This window comes from Camelus bactrianus, chromosome 14, assembly GCF_048773025.1.
Source record: "Camelus bactrianus isolate YW-2024 breed Bactrian camel chromosome 14, ASM4877302v1, whole genome shotgun sequence".
NCBI classification, from domain to species: Eukaryota; Metazoa; Chordata; class Mammalia; order Artiodactyla; family Camelidae; genus Camelus; species Camelus bactrianus.
In genome coordinates, this window is record NC_133552.1 from 48,409,418 (window position 1) to 48,430,603 (window position 21,186).

The 21,186-nt window shown below is 36.7% G+C and overlaps 1 long non-coding RNA gene across 1 annotated transcript; it reads right to left on the reverse strand.

Moving 5' to 3' along the window:
* Positions 1–2,388: 2,388 nt before the first annotated feature.
* On the reverse strand, positions 2,389–16,677 carry LOC141579818 (uncharacterized). The gene is made up of 3 exons (XR_012511831.1): positions 16,514–16,677; positions 12,696–12,743; positions 2,389–3,901 (listed from the first exon to the last, which is right to left on the reverse strand). It is a non-coding gene; the product is annotated as an uncharacterized LOC141579818 (long non-coding RNA).
* Between the last annotated feature and the right edge of the window lie 4,509 nt (positions 16,678–21,186).

Here is a 21,186-nt window from a genome sequence, read left to right on the forward strand (position 1 = left end):
TCCGAGAACTATACTATACATCTGAAGATGTACACCTGAAGATGTAAAAACTAATATATGCACTGAGTCTTGAGGAGTTCAGGATCAAGTGCAAGTATAGACAGGTGTTATAAAAATGTGATAAAGAGTAAAACAGATATTGAATATTCCCTTACCAATAATCCTCAGAGAAGTATCAGCCTCCAGTATAAAAATATTAAGGGCTTTGAGCCAATCTTTCAATGTTACGAAGTGTTTTAAATAAGGGAGTTGAAGAGCATTGGAGGTGATATACACTCCCAGCTAATGGTGTTAAGACCATGGCTACATGAAGTAAGAAATTTACAGAGAATTACAAATAGTTGAACCATCAACTGAGTCCCAAACACCAGACCAGAAGCCAGGGAAAGGTTAAAGCAATTGCCATAGATAATAATTAAAATGAAGCATTTGGGCTTGGTATGGATATAATCTGGAAAACTGCAGTACTGCATTTCCTATCACTGAACCTTTTGCTTTGAAATTAAAGTATAATTTCCCCGAAAGGTAAATATTAAATTGTAAGGATCATGAGAAGTAAAATTAAGCACCTTGACACGCTCAGTAGATATCTGAAACACATAGACAACGCCATGATATTTCAAAATATGGTGTAAAGAAAAATTAACATCTTTGTGTATAAGAATAAAGACTAAATATTTAGTGTCGGTCTCTGGCAGGTAAACAATAAAACGACAGATAACAAACAGGGTGATTTTTATTCCAGAAATAGTTTTTTTTTTTCCTTCAGATTATCTTGTGTAAAATCTCCATCCAATATGTATTAATGACATCTCCTAAATAAGACATACCACGAGAGAAATGAAAGCAGAGGCCCTTGTAAAACAAGTTTTCCACATTCCCTCTTCTAGCTAGTTAGCTTTCCTCCTCACCATTCATCTGTGATTCTAAAGAGAATAAAATGCTGTTCTCTAATTAGGGAAGGATTTTTAGATTTGTTTTGAAATGTGTGAACTGCTGACATTCTGCTTTTACATTTAAAAGACTACCATGGCAATTACTAAGGCTTCACATAAGCTCACTAGTGAATAAACACACCAGAACAAAGCCAGGCTTGTTTAAAAAGCCACGACCCCTGTTTCTTGGTAATAGCTCAATTATATTTTTAATGAAAAATATTTTCTGTAAGTCTGTCACCCTAGTTATTGTGTTAGTTTAGTTGTGTGACAGCCTGGGGGAACCATAGGATCCTCTGGGCCATTCAGTAGGAGAGAATGACACAGAGTGCAGTATAAGGAGAGGGTTTGTAGTCAAGAGGAATTTGGGGGTAATTTTCAATTTTTCAGGACACTTGAGATTAGGTGGTGATTGGCAGTGAAGGGCAAGTTCACAATTTCAACCTAGAATTTAATTTAATTCAAGCGAAATTTAGAGATAACATTTCCCAAATTTAAGTACAACAAAACAGTGAAAATCAACCATATGGATGTAATCCTGAAGGATGTTAATCTGGTATTATTGAAGGTATAATCCTCAGTTCCAAAGGACCTCGGAGCTGTTTGACACAGGGGACAATAAGGATGACATGAAAGTTGATGTTAGAACACTTCTGCCAACCCCAGAAGTAACTGGCATCAGGAAAAGCTCAAAGCTTTTGGAAGCTGTTACTTCTTGGAACAAAAGCAACTGTTTATGGCTAAAAGGTACTCCAGAAAAATCACATACAGGAATTTCCCCTGACAGTTGTCTGTTGAAATGATGCATCATTGAGGGGTGAAGACAGGGTGGGAATCTGGGGCACATACTCTCTGATCTGAGCTTCCTGGGTATCTCACTCATGTGAGGCAGGTGGTGAACTCAGCCTAATTTTTCCACTCGCTATGTAGTGAGAAGGTGTACACCAAGATCAATGTGTAATACATTTAGAGCCCAGAAGTAGAGGGAAACCTTGGTCTTGAGAGATGTTAGCCCTGCTTATGGCCCTTATAATATTATAACATGTACATTTAGTGTTAGTGTCCATTTTTTCATCACTTCTCAGGCAGGTAAGTTACAATCCTAATACTATAAATTACCTGCTGTCAAACTTTCCATGGCCTTTTTCCCTTTACAATTAAGACCAAACTTCTTAGCATGGTATATTAATATTAAATAACAAATTTTCATGCTATACTACTTCTTCAAACTTACCACGTTACCTTTCTATTTTACCATATACTAATAATTTTATAATTATTATAAAATAATTTATAGAGACATGATTCTAACCTAATGGTAAATAAAATTGATATTGACTCCTAAATGTTCTTATTTAGTAACTATGCTTTGAAATCACTAATTGGCTTACCCCCTTATCCATTATAAGGTAATCTAATACTATTTTCTTTTTTTTTTTTTTGAGTTGTTAAGCCATCCTCATTTATTGTGTTAAAAAATAAGTACAGAAAAAAGAATTTGCAATTCAATAACATGATATATAACCAATATAAAGGCCCTCTGCCTGGAAATTTTTAAGCTCTCTCTTAAGCAACATTTGGATTAAAGAAGAAATCAAAACTCAAATTTGGAATATCTGATATACTAAAAACACTACATCACAGCTAATGTTCCCCAGAGGAAAATTCATAGCCTTAAATATTTATGTTAATAAACAAGAAGCAATGAAAATAATTGAATTAAAAAATGACCCTACAATTCTGATACCAATCCCAATGTATGTATCTTTGTAACACACCATCAAACAATTCTCCAACACCAGCTGGGGGTCTGGCAACTAAATCCAATCTGACACTCTCCACCTGGAGATAGGTTAAAGGCTCAGTCCTACAAGACCCCCCTACTCCTGATCCCAATCACAAGTCCAGGTTGTCACTTGTGCTTCTGTCCAGCCAGCTATAGACTGGAGGTTTCTACAGCCCTCTCTGGTCTGATTAATCTGCTAGCATGGTTCACAGAACTCAGAGAAACACTTTCCTTACGAGATTATAGATCTATTATAAAAAGAGATAATTCAGGAGCAGCCAGATAGAAGAGACACACAGGGCAAGACATAGGTTCTTAAAGGCAAGAAAACAGGTCCCAAATGGGGTTGCTTATGCTAAACCCTACATCACCAAACCAAGACTTGGCTCTCCCAGAAATGGAGTCTTAAACCAATCAGGAATAGCCTAATGAGCACTGTGAGAGACCCCTGCCATCCTCTAAAGGACAGTAATTTGCAATAACCAACCTACTTTTTTGTCTGTGTAACTTTATCATTCCTGCTGCCTTTTGCCTGTAAGTCTTTCATTTTGTACAGCTCCTTTGAGCTCCTTTCTATCTGCTAATTGAATGCTGCCCATTTCATGAATCAGAAATAAAGCCAATAAAAGCTTTAAAATTTACTCAGCTGAAATTTGTTTTTCAATGGGGAAAGGGTACAGGGCTTCCAATGCCTTCTCCAAGCACACCACCCTCCCTGAATCTCACGTGTTCACCAATTAAGAAGCTCTCTGAACCCTCCTCTTCATTAGGTTTCATTACACAGGCACAACTGATTAAATCATTAGCCATTGCTTACTGAACACAATCTCAATCTCCAGCCCATCTTCCTTCCCTTCCACAGGGTTGACACAGGAAACTGAGAAAGTTCTAAGCCTATAGTCATCTCTAAACAGCCTTATAGGACCAAGGTACTTACCCAAAGTTACCTCAGTAACAGAAAGCCACCATGCTGTAAGGACACCCAAGCAGTCCCGTGAGGTGGAGAGGAAGCATGATGAGGAGCTGTCACCTCCTGCCACACCAGCATTAACTTGCCAGGCAGTGAGTTAATGACCTTGAAAGTGGATCCTCCAGCCTAAAAGTCAAGCCTTGGCCAAATCTTGACTGGAGCCTTAGGAAAGACTGAGCAGGAGACCTCCAGCTAAGCTGTTTCTTAACCCTAAGAAAAGATGTAAGATCATCAATGTTTATTGTTTCTAGCCATTACACTCTGGAGCTATTTGTTATGTAGCAATAGATCTTTGGGAAACTTGGCAAGTGCAGATGCTATCAATCCATTGCTGAAGGCCTAGGATTTAGCACTTCTAACAAGATCCAGGTGATGCCAATGGGCCGGCACGTGGTCCACAAGGAGGAGGAGGAGAATTTGGCTTCCACCCCCACGGGAATGAGGCTGTTAACATAAAAGTGACGTCATCAGAAGCCGCAGAAGCTCCGGGAGGGTCCAGAGTGCGGCCGCGCCGTGAGGGCCCTGCAGGTCCCGGCCCAGCACAAGGCAGTGCCCACGGCTGCACGCTCCAGTCCTGACTGAGGGAACCACTGCTCCGGTGAACTTTCGAAGGTTCTGTGAGACCCAGAGCGTCCCGGTGAGTTCTGGTTCTGTTTTTCAGTTTGCTTCGTGGACCCCACAAGGTTCTGTGAGTTCTGGTTCCGTTTATTTCAGGATTGCTTTTGTTGTTTGCCCTGGAGGTCCGGGCGGCGCACTGGTGGTGGCTGGGGCGCGGAGCCGGCCGGGGTGGCGAGCAGTGTGTCCCCGCCGCCGTCGCTCTGACCCGCGTCCCGGGCTGGGAGCGGGGCTGGGCGGGTCTGCGTGGGCACGACTTCCGCCCCAGTGACGCCAGTGCCCGCGGAGGGTGGGAGGGCGCGGCGGCCAGGCCCCCCGGGTTTGTGCCCGGAGACCTGGCAGCGGCCGGTGGAGCTGTAGGGCCCCAGGCCTCACGGGGCCCCTCTGTGATGGACCTACCACTGGGGACACTTAAGGAAGGTCGTAACAGACAAGCCTGTGGGAGTTGGCAGGCCCAGCTCTGAGGGGTGGTGAGGAGGTGTGTGAGCGTGTGGACCTGGGACTCCTGCTCTGCAGGGACCACCTGGGCCTGGAGGGCGGGGCTGCTCAGTGCTGGACTCAGAGACCTCTCGTGACTCCTGAGGGTGGAGGAGGCAGGGAGGCTGGCTCCTGCGCCGCCTGGGAAATCTGTTGTTGGGATGTTTTAGGCCCTCTCTAGAGTCCCAGGCAGGTGGGGCTGGGGGTGAACGGAACCACAGTGACAGCGGATTGGATGATGTCGACAGGGGCTTTGGAGGGCAGGAAATAAGCGTCCTGGATGCTGCGTCACTTTGGGAGGGAAGCCCGGCAAGGCAGCACACAGCCACTCATGCTGCCTGCGGTGGTGGGGGAAGCGGTGTGTGTGGGGGAGTGTGTAAGGGATCAACGTCAGTCCCTGACCCTGGCAGGTCACTGCAGGGAACGGGTGTCCCAGGTGACCCAGGGAGATGTCCTGTCCAGCTGGCCGAGCATCTTGTCTTTTGACTCTGAGGCGCTGACAGATATGGGGACTTTGGGACCGTAGGAATTCTTGATTGCAAGGACAGAAATTCCATGTATGGTGGTCAGGGCTGGCTGGCAGGCTCTTTAGGAGAAGGGAGGACCGAGGAGAGAAACTTGTCAGGACCACAGGCAACATCTCACCACAAACCCAGAGGGGTGAGGTGTCCACAGGCTGGCATGGGGCAGCGGGCACAGCCTCCGGCCCAGCCAGCGCGGGGCCTTGGACGGAGGGTCCGCTCCTAACCAGGTCGTGTGTGTAATACCACTTTCTTAATTGCACACTTCAGCAAATTGAAAAGTTAAGAGAGTCACCTGAAATCATGACTGTTCTGCAGATATGGAAAAGCAAATCAATGGTTATTTTCAATTCTGTGTCGGAATCTCTAAACTCTCTACTTAACATAATACAGTATAATATTTTTTAAATGTTTTATGCTAAAGTGACCTAATACTGGCATGAATGAGTGTGAGCATGGCAGAAAAATCAATTAATGACAGGCTGATATGTGCTGTGTGGAATATTTCTTCTATTGATAGAGCATAATAGTAGAAGAAAAGAGAGAGGATTTAGGAAAAGAAGCCTACTGGGAGACGCTTTAAATCCTGGATAACTGTTTACTGGGTCTGGCTTTGGCGAAAGCAAATATTCTCTTTGACCTCATTTTCTTCACCTTTAAAGTGGAGGAAATACCTGCTCTCCAGCTTATTAAATGTGAATGTCAAGAAAGAATGTCATAAAATATATATGGCAATATGTAACTGTATGCTATTTTTATTGTCAGTTAACTCTAGATCGTTTTGCAAACATTTTTGCTACGAATGAATTTCTTATGTACCACATTCTTAATCCAGTGCTTGTTGAGAGAAAGGGTATTTCTGCCTTGCTGCTCAGAAGGCTGGTCTAATTGTTGCATTTGCTACCCTCTAATTTATAATTTGACATATTTCTCTTACTTCATTTGACCATTCTTTCTAATAAATATAATCCATTTTTAGTTCATTCTTCTACTTTTCAAACTTAAGTGAGAATCTTTTCAAAACTGACCAACTTGATTTGAGTAATAAATTGATGATCCTCTCCTGCTAGTTAAAATTATTGGGAAATGATGAGAATGTTACAGATGTAAACAGCTTTTCCAGGTTCAATCCGGAAATCTGATTCTCTACGGGACATGTGAAAATCCAAACTAATAGTCTGATTCATATTGGGAACTATGTAAAAAGAACATGTATGCAAAATCTCAGTTCTGAAATTAATTTCCCAATTCACCACTCCCATCTGCAATAGGAAAGAAAAAACTCTTCTTTGCTATTGTTGTGGTTATTTTGGTTTTCTGTTCTTTCTGTATCTCATTCTTGGCTGGGTTTTCCCAGCAACGAAAGTCACTCAGATCTACAGTAATTTGGATTTCCTTTCTTTCTGTTCTTTCTTCTCTCCCTGTCTGTAGCTTTGGATCACTGTGGTCCTAGAACACTCTTATCCCAGCAACGCACCTTACACAGAACATTGCTAATGGGCTTCCCTTTGTCACATGAGGGATGACTACATAAACACAAAACTGTGGTGTCATATACTTTATCCTTGGGCCATGAATCAACGTTATAATAATGCTCTATCATTTGTCATACTGCCAAGATACAGTTTTTCTTAATTTATTCTTTATAGTATGTAATCTACCCTATATTTAGAAGTTAAGATTTTTTTTAATATACTGTAATGTCTAAGTGCTTGAGTTTGAAGTAATATAAAATGTACCTGCATCAACGTTCAATATTACTATGTGTAAGCAATAAATCTATTTTACCTTCGAGTTACTCCTGCAACATGATGTGAGTTTGATATTTTGCCCTCTAAAGGAATAAAGAAGCTCTATGTTTTTGCCTAAGATAATAATTCTAAATAGGCATTGCAGAAAATCTAAATTGTGTGATAAATGTAATACTCTTTATTATATTCATTCATTTATCGTGACTATAATTTATCACTCTTCCACTGATTACTGTGCTTTGGAAAATCTCTGGAGGATCTTTGAGTGATTTGAATTGCGGTTTAAAAAATAATCATGCCTTACATTTATATAGCTTTACGATCCATAAAACATTTTCAGATACATTATCTCATTTTATTGAATCCTGAGAACGACACTGTCAGAAAAGAAAGCCACTGTATCTATATTATATAAAAGAAAACTGGAACTCACAGATAATAATTTCACGAAATTCACTGAGTTAAACATTATATGCTATTTATAGTGTGGGGTAGCTAAAGTGAAACTTCATTTTTATCTCAGTGCCTGGTACAAGAGGCATCAGAACAATCAGGACTACAGTGGGTAAAGGGGATCAGCTGTATGGTGAGGGATGGAAAATATCTTTTTGGTGGTGAGCATGTTGTAGGGTATACAGAAGTAGAAACAGAATTTTGTACAATAGAAACATACAGGGTTATAAATCAATGTTAACTCAAGTTTAAAAACTAAAAACAAAAAGAATGGGGAGGGTATAGCTCAGTGGTAAAGTGCATGCTAGCATGCACAGTCCTGGATTCAATCCCTAGTACCTCCATTAAAAACAAAAAGTAAATAAGTAAACCTCATTACCTCCCCCTTCAAAAAGTAAATAAAATAAAAATAAATCTATTTGAAAATTGTTTTCAAAAGTAAGCATGCAAACTAACAAAAAAATAAAGTTGAAAACAACAACAAAAAAGACTTGAACTACAGAGATCTTTAAAAAAAAATTGGGACTAACAGCATGGCTTTGTTTTCTTATTTTCTCAGTGTATCTAAAACCTTCTCATTCTTCAACACCTAGAACAAGTTCTTCTATGAAATATCACTCATTCTTTCAGTTACAATAAATTCTCTCTACATTGGCTTATTTCCAGTCGATGTTTAAAGTTATTATAGCAATTATTTAAATTAACTTTTATTACTTGTTCCATAGCTTACTTCTGTATTTTTTTTTAACATTTTTTATTGAGTAATAGTCATTTTACAATGTTGTGTCAAATTCCAGTGTACAGCACAATTTTCCAGTTATACATGAACATACATATATTCATTGTCACATTTTTTTTCACTGTGAGCTCCCACAGGATCTTGTATATATTTCCCTGTGCTATACAGTATAATCTTGTTTATCTATTCTGCATATGCCTGTCAGTGTCTACAAATTTTGAACTCCAGGGGTGGGTGGGAAGGGATAGACTGTATTTTTTAATCTTATTCTTGACTATTTACTTTACATACACTTCTTCGTATACATTTCATACACATTCTGTCTTTCCTTCAGCCTATGTTTTTGTTCTAATTCCATTGTACTTTTAAAGTAGTATCTGTCTGTAGCCATTTATCCACGGTTTACTCAGAATCTCAGTTAACACACGTGTCCTGCCTGACCCACAGAGGTGGGTATGTTCTCTCTACATCTGTTTAACGTTCACTTTAAGTACTGCATGTGTATCAAATTCCTTACAAACTGTATGTTTCTTGAGATCATGAATATAGAATATATACATATCAAGACAATTAAACGACGTTATTATATGGTAACTGGTACCTACAAAATACATAATAGTGCTTAGTATATACATGCCAAAATAAATACTAAATTAACTTTGGTAGTGTAACTAGCTGTATAACAATTTTACAAGCCGCAGTAGGTAAGTGTTCACAGAGAAACAAATGTTAGACCTCCTCACGGCTGACCCTTTAAACCTGCTCTCTTAGCTTATTTCTCCCTGATCAGTGGGCAAAACTCTGGGCAAGTGTTCAGATCACTTTCTGTAAATTAAGAGTCTCCTTTAGTTTAATAGCAAAATTGCAAAACGTAGTGCAGATTAAAATTTCTTAATTCAGACCTTGCTCACTCTGAATTCTGCAGTATGGAAGGGAAGCATAGTGATGCTATTTCTATCTCTTCTTTCTCTCCTGTTTATTTGCTGAAGTCTTGGATCCTTTGATGAGTAGAAACATGGGGAGAAGGAAGAGCTATAAGGTATAGGGAAGACCTACACCTGGTATAGTTACAAACGAAGCTTGTCTTTTCACAGTGGATTCTAAACCTAAATCTTGTTCTCTTACGGTGTTTTTATGAGTTTCCCAGATACATTTTCTAGGAGTCAGTCAGTCTTCTGGGTCAGTTTTACCCCTCCCTGCTCCCCTTGTCCATACCTGTCCAGATGTATCTTTGCCCCTATTCTGGTGTAAATATAATTGCGACTAAAATATTCCACTTACTCTATTCAGCCACCTCAGCCAAGTTATGCTACCGATTTTTTTTTATTAAAGTTTAGTTGATTTACAATATTGTAGTAGTTTCAGGTGTACAGCAAAGTGATTCGGTTACATATATATATATCTTTTCAGATTATTTTCCATCCTAGGTTATTACAAAATATTGAATACAGTTCTGTGCTACACAGTAAATCCTTACTGATTATCTATTTTATGTACAGTAATTTAGATCTGGTTCTTACTTTCAGATTTCTGCTGACAGGTATTGGTCACTAGTGTTGTAGTCAAAAGCATAGGTCTACTTAAGATTTACTTGAGATGGCACTGGTGGATGTTTAGTGGCAGGGAGGTGTGCAATGGTGGTAATAGTTCCATCAACAGTGTCCTGAGAACACCTTTCTTGATTCTATCTTCCTCTGTTCTAGACCAAGACTAGATTTGTGTGCTACTTAAAATCCCTTCATAAAAATAGTTTTTACTGTGAGTTAACAGTTACTATTCTTGTTCTTTTTCTTGTAAAGAAATACAATAAAAACTAGTTGTACAAAATAAGAATGAGTGAATAGAATAGCAACATTATATATATTTCCAATTGGTTTTTGTTTTTTCTTTTTAATTCTCTTATTGTTGCAAGGTTATTATATGATACATATGCTAAACCATCACCCTGAACTTAGTATTTTTTGACCTGAGGGTAAGAAAAATATAGTAAACTAATATGGTATAGTTACTCAAATTTAGTGCCCATTGTATTACCACTAGTTATGCAAAGAGTACTGGCCTATACCTTAAGTCCTAAGCATAGCAGGAAGTTCAAATAAGCAGTATAATGTTGCACCTGAAAATTTAGAAATTAAAACCATGTAGAAATTAAGATAGTATCATTTAATAAATATAGTACAAAACATAAAATTTAAGATTTCATACACTAAGTATATGCTATGTAGAAAATGGTCATATGCCATTGTCACAAAATTGAAAAAGACTGTATTGCTAGTGAGACTTGTAAAGAGGAAAATATTCAAAGTTTTATAGCCGACCTTTATGGTAGTTTCATAGCTTAGAAACAAATGAGCTAATTTTATGAAATTTCTGCTCCCATGATAGTCATCTTTGCCTAGACAAGTTTGAAAGCACTGTAACTTATATAAAGTCAAGCCATTTGTGGTCTCATCTTACCATTTATAAGTTAACAATAAGTGAAATAGACCAAACTGTAATTGAAAAGGATTTTAAATTGCTATAGAATAAATTCAAAATGCCAAAAATGTGTTTTTAATTCAGAAGGAACTTCTAAAATTCTTCTTCATATTATATATACTGCATTCATTAGAATGTCCCCAAATTTCTCTTTTCCTCTAAAATTTCTTTTAAATTTTCCATCTATATTAGCTTGGGCTGGATTTACATTTTTCAATCTATTCACCTAAGACTTCTGGATCTAATCATGTGTTTTCTTGCCAGTAAATATATGCTACTCAAATAAATCTATCCAGTGAGGCTTAGAGACTCTCAATTCATCTTCTCAAATATTATCTTGATTTTGTTTATCAAAGGCTTACAAATAGAGGAGGCAAAAAATAATTCTTAATCAGTGCAGGAATGGAAAAGGATATGAAAATAATTCAGTAATATTTGTCTTTTCATATTAGGGACAAAAATATTAATGACATAACAATTTTTTTTGCCAATAATAGAGGGTTAAGATAATCCAGACTAATATGTGTGTGTGTGTAGGAGAGAGTTACTTGCATCTACAAATTGACTAAATGACATTACATTGGGGTGTACAATACAGTATTAACTATATATGTGTTGTACAGTCGATCTCTAGAACTTTATCCATCTCATATAACTGAAACTTTATATCTCCATTTCCTGCTTCTCCCAGCCCACCATTCTACTTTCTGCATGTATGAGTTTGACTACATTAGATACTTGAATATAAGTGGAATCATGCAATGTTTATTCTTCTAAAACTGATTTATTTCACTTAATATAATGTTCTCTAAGTTCATTCGTGTTGTTTTATATGGCAGGATTTCTTTCTTTTCAAAAACTTAATACTATTCCATTATATATATATATGCCATATCTTCTTTATCCATACATCCATCAGTGGACATTTAGGTTGTATCCATTTCTTGGCTATTGTGAATAATGCTATAAAGAACATAGGAGTGCTGAGTATGTTCAACATCCTGTTTTCAGTTCTTTGGGATATATACCCAGAAGTAGGATTGCTGGATCATATGATAGTACTATTCTTATTTTTTTTAGGATTCCTTTATATTGCTTTTCATAGTGGTTGCTCCATTTTATATTCCCACCAACAGTGTACGAGGGTTCCAGTTTCTCCACATTATTGTCAACAGTTGTTAGCTTTTGTTGTTTTTGATAACCACCATCCCAGTGACCATGCCAATGACATTTATCACAGAAATAGAAAAGGCAATCCTAAATTCATCAGAGATGAGTCAACACTGGTGCACTAAGTAGGAGCTAACAACTTAGAAGCTAATGAGGATAGTAGAAAGGACATGGGCCTGAGGACTAGGATCAAATTTTGATACAAGCAGGAATGTTACTAAGCCTTCTATATAAAGTTGACATATCAGTGAGATGCCTCATCACGAAAGGGTGATTAGAATAATGTCCTCTTCTTGGCTGTGAAATGGCAAAGAAAAGCTGTGACTGAGAAAAAAAATGTTATATGAAGTGTTGTTTGTAAGATGGGAACTTTTATAAGTGCCCTTGTTTAATGGATCTCTAAACTATGAAAACAACATGAAAGTTGTAATGGAGAAAACCCTGAAGCCTTGAAAAAGTCAAACTCAAAATTTTTGAGTGGTCAAATAACAGCACCCACTGGACTTGCACAGGAAAATCAAACCTCATAGGAGGTAAACTCAGTATCGAAAGTTATAAAATACAGGCTGAAGTAAACCACCATAAGGAAAAGTTAGCAGCTTACAATAAACAAAAGAATTAGCACCTTAGGAATTGGAGACAACAATCTGAAAGAGACACAAGCATAAATATTTGAATAAATAGGTAAAAGAATATAAGCCACTTTTAAATAATGAGTATGGAAAAGAACACATATGTGAGTGAAAAATAAACTTCTTGATAGATATGAATATATATGATCATAAAATTTAAATACTCACTGGACAGATAAACTGAAGCATTTCTCAGCTGAAGAGATTTTCATAGATCTAAAGAAAGGACAAAATTGAAAGAATGACAGAAAGATACAGAGATAATAATACCGAAAGGTTAATAAACAAGGAGAAGAGATTTGAAAGGACTTGGGATATATGTCTGATAGGATACTCTGAAAAGGGTGATAAAATAAGGTAATGCTTGTGATGATAATGAACTTTCAGAAATTAAAGAATGTCCTTGGGACTCTGGATTTTAAAAAAACAATCAGCCTCAGTCAAAGAACATATAAAATATACGTATTGATCCACCTAGAAGCAGCATGTTAAAGGCAGAGTGGGTCTATTAAGAGTAAGAAAAAAGAAAAGATAAAAATATCCATTAGCATAAATGCAGACTTGTCATGTGTAATCAGATATTCTAGAAGAAAATGGAATTAAATCTTCAGTAAATATAGTAACTCAGAATATTAACTTTGGGGGCAGTAATATAAATACTAATATTTGAATTGTGTTTAAAAAGTCTTATCTCTTTACTATCTACATTGAGTGTTTCATGGTGAAATGATGTGTGACTGCTAGCAGTTGGCGTTAAAATGCTGCAGCAAAAAAACCTTGTGTGGAAAACAATTAAAAAAAGGATGCTAGATATCTGTTAGTTACTGAAGCTTGGTGACAGTTACACAGGGGTTCATTTTACCATTCTTTTGCTTTCTTAGGTGTCTGAAAATTTCTATAAAGTCTGTCAAACTAAACGTTGTGTACATTGATTATAAATTCACAACAATGTTGATTTGTGGACCTTTAACAATAAGATAGGACTAAAATAACGAGAGTAATGGAGGATGGGGAGAAATAGAATCAATGCTTTTGAGAGATAATACTATGTGATGAATCATGCATATCTATTCAGATCTTAAAGGTTTAGCTATATAAAGGAAGGCAAAGTATAAATTTCAAAATGGGATAAATTAAGGTAATGAAGAAAACTTGATAAATTGTACAGAAGGGAAAAGGAGAAAAAGAAGATAAAGGCACACTAAGTAGAAAACACAAAATAAGATGAAAGGAATGAGTTCAATTATATCTGCAACTAATAAATAGAAATATTAAAATTACTTCCTCAAAGATATTAACAATGCAGATTTTTAAAAATCTTACACAATTTAAAAAATGTACAGAAAGCATGAATAGTATATAGAAAATTGAGTGTAAGAATATAGAATGTATATCAGAAATACTAAAAATCTTGTCAATTAATAAAAATAGAATTGTAGGAAAAGGAAAAAATTGTAATCTTGGCACAAAATATTTTAGTTCAAAAATAAAAAAAAATAGTTAAGATATAATGATTTACCACAGTTGAGACACTATTTAAGAGACATTCACAGAATCCCACACAAAACAAGTAGTGAACAGTCTTTTTTAAAGGAGATACATATATATACTTATACCATAAAGAGAATATCAATAAATGCAAAATTATCAACAAGATGCTTTCTGAAAAAAATGCAATAGACCCTCTAAGAACTAAGGAGTCCAAGGCTTCTCAGATGGCACAATAAAGAGCAGAGACAAGTAAAAACTGCCAACACCCCTCTGCTCTTTGCCACTAAATTACCTGGATGAATTGGAGAGTCATTTAATTTCTCTGGTTTATTCTTCTCTGTAAAATTAAAATGCTGCAAAAACAAATATTCATTTGAAGCATTAAGCCACTAAATAGTATGTGGGTTTTTTATGTCTCATTTTTAGAGCAAAGTCCTATCAGACTGGTGGACATTTATAAAAGAAGATGACTCAAGAAATAGTGACCAAATTATACAGGCTTTAATGGATCATAGCTTTAGGAGAAAGTCTTTTTTTTTTTTTTTTTTTTTTACTGTAGTCAGATAAAGCATAGGAAGTACTGCATCTTGAAAATCACTGTGTTCTCCTTTCTTACAGTTGCTTTAATAATTCATAGAGATAGCATGTAAGGTGACAGGAAATTGATACTCAGACAAGTATGTTTCCCCAAACTACTGTCAAATGAGCTGCCCTCGGGAAGTGCCCTAAAGTGCCTGGCAGTTGAAGTCGTCCCTAAAGAAATCAATGAGCTTAAGCAACTTAACAAAGTGACTCTGCAGAACACGCAACTTTTACAAATTACTCTTTCTTTGAATACTAAAATGAATGATAGCATTTTCAAAGAGCATGTGGAGATAATGCTGTATATCTTCTGCTCCCTCTGGATCGCAGTGTATCTATCTGTTTTATACATTATTGCGGAGTAAATTCTAATTTACTCAGTTTTTAGAGAAATGCTCCAATAAAAAAGAATACGCTACTCAGCAACTTTTGCTTCACAAAATGTGATCTTGCTACAACTTTATATAAAAAAAGTTCTGATTAAACTTACAAAGAAACTGGTCCAAGAAACAAAATACAGGGAAATTTCCAGCTGGACTTTGAATTACTCACAAACAGCAAACACATCCAGTCACTATGAAATGCTGAATTTTAGAATTATCTAACTAAATTTTTTTCTTTTTCTTTTCTTCATTTTCATTGTTATTCTTGCCTTTCACTCTGATTTTCTTCTGCTCCCTCTTTTTCCCTTTCTGAGGACATCTAAATGTTGAACAATAGTTCATGATACAAATTCACAAACCCAAGCTACAAATTCTCAGGGTAGTGGGAAAAGAGGGTTATATAAAAGTAGGATACATTTGTTTGTAGTCCCCTGTGATGATTTTGGGGAAGAGCTTAATATTTTTGTGTCTTGATTTCTTCATTCACAAAGTCTCTATTATATTTATTTTGCCATCTCATAGAATTTCTAGATATGATTACCAAGCAAATTGATGAATGTGAAAGCATCTGGTAAATTCCAAAATGCTCTTCAAATATAATGTCACTTTTTTAAAAAAAGTATAGAATTAAAAATGTTAGGAAAACGAAAAAGGAAAACAAACACTCATTTTTACAGTCATTTCTGTTCTTAATATGCAATGTGAGATCATGTATATTCCATGAATTTGAATTCAAAGACTTAGTAAACTTTTTGCTGCCTATCCAGATGCAGAGACATTGAGAAATAATGATTTTTTTAAATAGCTCTTCATCTGATGAGTAATGCCATAGTAATCAGTTCTTGGATCAAGAGGGTCTTTTAAAAGGATTATTTTAGTAATTGCTAATTATAAAGATTCAATAATTATTCCATAGAAAAACCATACTTCGGTGTGAATATTCAAATTATGTTCAGCTTCGTGATGGAAGAACTTAATAGGCTAAAGCTAATTTACGCTAATCAAATGACTAAAAGTTCCCTAATAACCAGCATGTGAATTTGAAATCTAAATGCATCTAGATGCCAAACAACTCTAATGATTATATTAAACTTTTAGCTTTGTATCCTTTAGCTTAAATAGATTATTCTAAGAACAATGAATATTTTTTCTATTGTTTTATAAAATTGTGGTGCTTTCTCTTACAAGTAAAGTTAGTCTGAAATTAAAGTGCTAATAGAGACAAGGGAGATTCTGTACAGTGTTTCTATTCCAAGTTCCTACAATACAAATTTTAGCAAAAAAAAGTAAAACCAAAAAACCCCAGAAACCTCTATTAAATAGAGTGGAAGACCAGAAGGGGGTGCTTTCATGCCATACACAATAGTCCATCCCAACAGGAAGAAGAAAGACAAAGAAAGACTCCTTTTCTGGCAAAGACTGAACTAATGAAAAGTCTTGGACTCCCTGTTTATGACGCCCTCCCAACATCCTTTTCCTCCCATAAAAGCATTCTCTTTTTCTTGCCCTGGGGACTTGCATGTGGCTTACCATGATTGCAGACCCCAAACTGCAATTCTCTGATGATCCTGATTGCTGGAGAAATATCCGGCAGTCTGTTTGTTACAAGGTCATCAGAAGCAAGCATTCAGATTCCAAAGCCAGTGCCATGGTAGATTTTCTGCCAGTTTTTGCCTGAACTTTTGGAAGCCTATACTTGCACTCCTCGTCAGACCAGAGCTTTTCTCCTGGTCAGCAGTGACTTCCCATAGTGCAACACCTCTATTTTTAGCTGCCTGCTTCAGTTCTTAACCTTTCCTTGTCTCCTGTGCACATTTTACTGGGTACAAAATTTTTCACTGATACTCGGGACATTCCAATAATATAATCACAACCTTACCCTGATAAATTCTAGTGCAATGTATTACTTTATTTTTTTTTTATAACAAAGCCAAATTATTCTGCCTCTAGTCAAGTAACTTGCCTTCCTCTTAATCACCACCCCCACCCCAACATACACATACACACACACACACACACACACACACACACACACACACACACACACACACACACATACATATACAGTGTGGGCTGCTCAGACATCTACGTTCTAAATTAAGGCCCCTCTGTTATATGGCTTCCATTATTCATCTCCCAAGTTCTGTTCATCATAGAACAACAAAAATGATTTCTCAGCATACTGCAGAATATACACACATGAGACACACACAGACTGACACACTCTATGACCATACTTTAGTTTGCCTCTCCTCTAATTATAACCTACATGGCTTAATAGGCTCAATACATCCATGTGTATGGTAAATGTTTAACAACAAGCTCTCTCAAAAAATGGCCCTTATCTGTGGTGTTTTTAGATTTTTGTGATCTAAATACCTCCATCACAGATGATTTCAAGTTACCAACATGATATGGAAATCTCTGAAAACTGAATATTGCCCTATCAAGAATCATTATAAGCTGGCTTTCTCATTTGACTACAAGGTAGGATATTTAGAAAATAAAAATACTGATTTTACGTTCAAATCTTGCTCAGAATCCTGCCTCTGGCTTTGTGGGGATTGGGAAAGGTTTTAAACCACTTTAAACCTTAGAAACTTCATTTGTGAAATGGGGATAGTAACAAAAATTAGACTGTTTTGAAGAGAAACAAGATAATCCAGGTAAAATCTTTTCCATAGTGCTTGGCACATAAAAAATACTAGTATTAGAATTAGTAACATAGGTAATGCACTTAGAAACATGCCCTTGTTACTCCACGGTTACTGGAATCATTACAATCATTATGCCATTCTCCCATAATTCCATTTAAGCTGTATATCTAGGATACATCAGAACTTGCATTACTTGTTTTGCCCATATGTAGGACATTCTATTAATATTCTAAGAGTCTTGACCATATATAGGACATATTATTATAAGAGTATAGGTATTTAACATTTTTATTACACTTCGGTTATAAGATGGTGGAATTATGACTGAATTTAAATCTTACCTCTTTACGTTTCTTGAACATTATTCTGATTCATAAACCATTCATGAGATGGTCCTACTAAAGCTTCTTAGGTATAAAAGACAATATACCATGGTCCCCATTAATTTTAGTGATACTGATGTGAACAAAAATACTGCAACCATATCAGTAAACAAAGAGTGCTGAAGCCAAGTCATCAGAGGCTGCTGCCACCCCCCAGTGAAAATGGGCCTGCAGCCCAGCCTCTGCAGCCACTCACAATGGTGCACCCTGGGGGGACTCAGAATAAGAAAGAACAGGATACTGGCCCTAGATAGCTAGGTGCTTGTCAAAGGAATGAATTCAGTGAGCCCACATGTCTGCTTCCTCCCATATATAGAAAAGCACTAAATTCTTTAACTTGAGATACCTGGTTTTCTTTAGATAACAAGCAATCTTTTATTGTTCCAACTACCTGGTCTTTGTTGTAAAGCTCCTATATATCCTAGCTCCTCCTCTACCTCTTCAGACCAGTCTCTCAGGGCCATCTGAGGGGCTGTCATTCCTGGCTCGAGTCCTCCCGCCAAATAAAACATAACTTAACTTTTAGGCTGCACATTTATTTCAGTTGACACTGAGGACCACTCCAACTCTTCAGCATGCTATTGGATTTTCACAACTTGACCACAACTTGACCACAGATGACATTTATGTCACTGGCTGGGGAGGGGGGGATTTTTACACTCTTTATATTCAATTCCTTTACTCTTTCCTTGAATAAGCCCTTTGCTTACCAGTTTAGGTAGCAAGACTCAAATTGGGCATTCAACTTGAATGCCTAGATCATTCCTCTGAAGATAAAATATCTAGTCATACTTTTCTTTCTTAAGGTATTTACCAACTTGTATATTCAATGGATTTTAAAACTGTTTATTCCTTTGACTTTATGCTAACTGGTACCTTTGTGGACAACATTCCCCACCTAGGACACTATGATATTTGTTAATATAACTAAATTCACAGTATGTGCAAACATTGGCCTGGTCAGAAGTGGGAAGCAAACTGTGATGATATTTTCCAAGTGTGAAAATTACAGGTACAGTCTTCACCTTTGACAGTATTCAAGTGCTGCATTTGGTTGGTCACTCTCTACATGAAGTCTAATATACTTTCTATGATTATGGAGGACATATTAAGGTTTACAGTAATTCTAAGTAACTGTCACTTCCCTCTTTAAAAATCAGTTCATTTCTATTTTCCCTAAAATAAACCCTATATTTTACTTTTGGAATATATTCATTTATTCATTTACTAATCTGGATCCCTTATACCTGGCAATCTCTAGGAAATATATTGTAGTTCTTATAAAGTATGCTGCTTCCTCTAAGCACTGAAACTCACACTATTTCTTTCACTTGCATAATCCTCTCCGTCTCCATGGTCTCCCCACAACACATGTCTAAGGCATATAGTCACATATTCACAAGCTCAATTTGCTAATCTGTTCAGTCCTCAAGTGTCAGCTCAGAATCAGTTAAACTTTTCTTGATGTTTTCCCATTGGGGGTCATCTTGTCATAGCCTTCACTTGCCTAGTCAGTACATCTCTCTCACATGACAGAATTCTCTTATTAAAGCTTTTGCCTTCCCCACTAGCCTATAAGGCCTGTTATGACAGAAAACATGTTTGTATTATTCTCCTTTCTATTTTTATCAGATGGCTTGCCAACAACATTGATTATAAACATTTATTTATTTAAGCAAATGCTCTTACATCCACTGTTAGTTTTAGTTAGAAGGTCACTTATTTTTCAAGTGCAATGCTAACTATATATAAACATATTATGTATTATAATATTAGAAGAAAGAAGGTCAATACGTTGTCTTCTTATTCAAGAGAGTCTAGTGCATGTTGGGACTATAGTGCTTCCTGCACACAACTCGTTAAATTGGAATAGTATGTCACTTCTTTCATTATAAGATTTCCAAGCTACAAGATATGTGGGATGAAATATCAGCAAACAGAAGTCCTTCACTGGGGGCTTATAACATTGGGGAAAGGATAGCCACAGAGTGGGCAAGAGGTGTATGAGTCTGTCAACTGACTGGCAGATTTCTATAAAATGACCCTTTAGGGATTCGATACTTGAATTTTAATCAAACCAAAATTATTCATTGTTCAGTTCTAAATCCCTAAAGAGAAACTGAAAAATCTTGAAGAGGGACTCCCAACAGTAATTACATGTTCTGCTGAAATTTAATTGACTTGCATTACCCAGACAGACCTGACGAATGGAGAGTTATGTCATGGCACAGGTTTTTAGAGGAATTAGATGAAAGGCAAAAATCTAGTACAAAATTTTAAAATGGCCAAGCTTCTGCATTGGGTGCTTTAATACAAAAGAAGAAAAAGAAGTCCATTTTTAATATGGGTCACCTAAATATGTTTATAGTAATTATTTGGCATTCCTCTACTTTTTCTAGGCAGTGTGATTTTTAATCTGAAAATGTCTTTGAAAAACATATCATTTCTGGACCAATATTTTTTGTAGAGCACTATATTAATCTTCAAAATAATATCTAAAATACCTCATTTTCTTACAAAGTAACAGTGACTTTCAGTTGATTTTTCTCTACCAATTTTCCTTGTATTTATGAATTTATTATCCCTAATATTTTCCAGGTAGGAAGATGACAGTGTTGATTAACCATCTGTTGAAGTGTTGCTTTGAACACTTATTTTTTTTTTTTTTCTCATGGTGGTAATTAGCTAAACGTGTTAATTCCTCTCTTGCTTAAGATTTCCTGGACCACCTACTATTCATGCCATGTGTAATGCAAAGCCTACTAGTCCCACAGGCATAGAGTCAACCCTTCTTGGGTAGAATGTAAGATTATGGAATTAGGGGCAATCTTATTAACTCCACTGTGTGTTTCTCTAATAAAGCATCATACCTTCTTTTCACAATTGGTTTCACTTTGTGTTGGTCCTCTTCTGCACACCTCACAGTATCTGTTGTAAATTTTCATACTCCTCATGCCTTTATTCCTATCCACGTCCTAGGATAGGCCCTCATGTGAGATATGAGGTGGAAAGACGAAGTCATATGCAGTTGCAGGCAGATGTGTGCAAGAACAGCAGGCAGAAGGTTCTCAACCGCTTCCAGGTGAATGTCCTGAAACCCCCTGTGTTGCTGGTGTAGGAAGCTAAGTTTGTCAGTGCCAGCTTCCATGTCCTAAAAAATGCA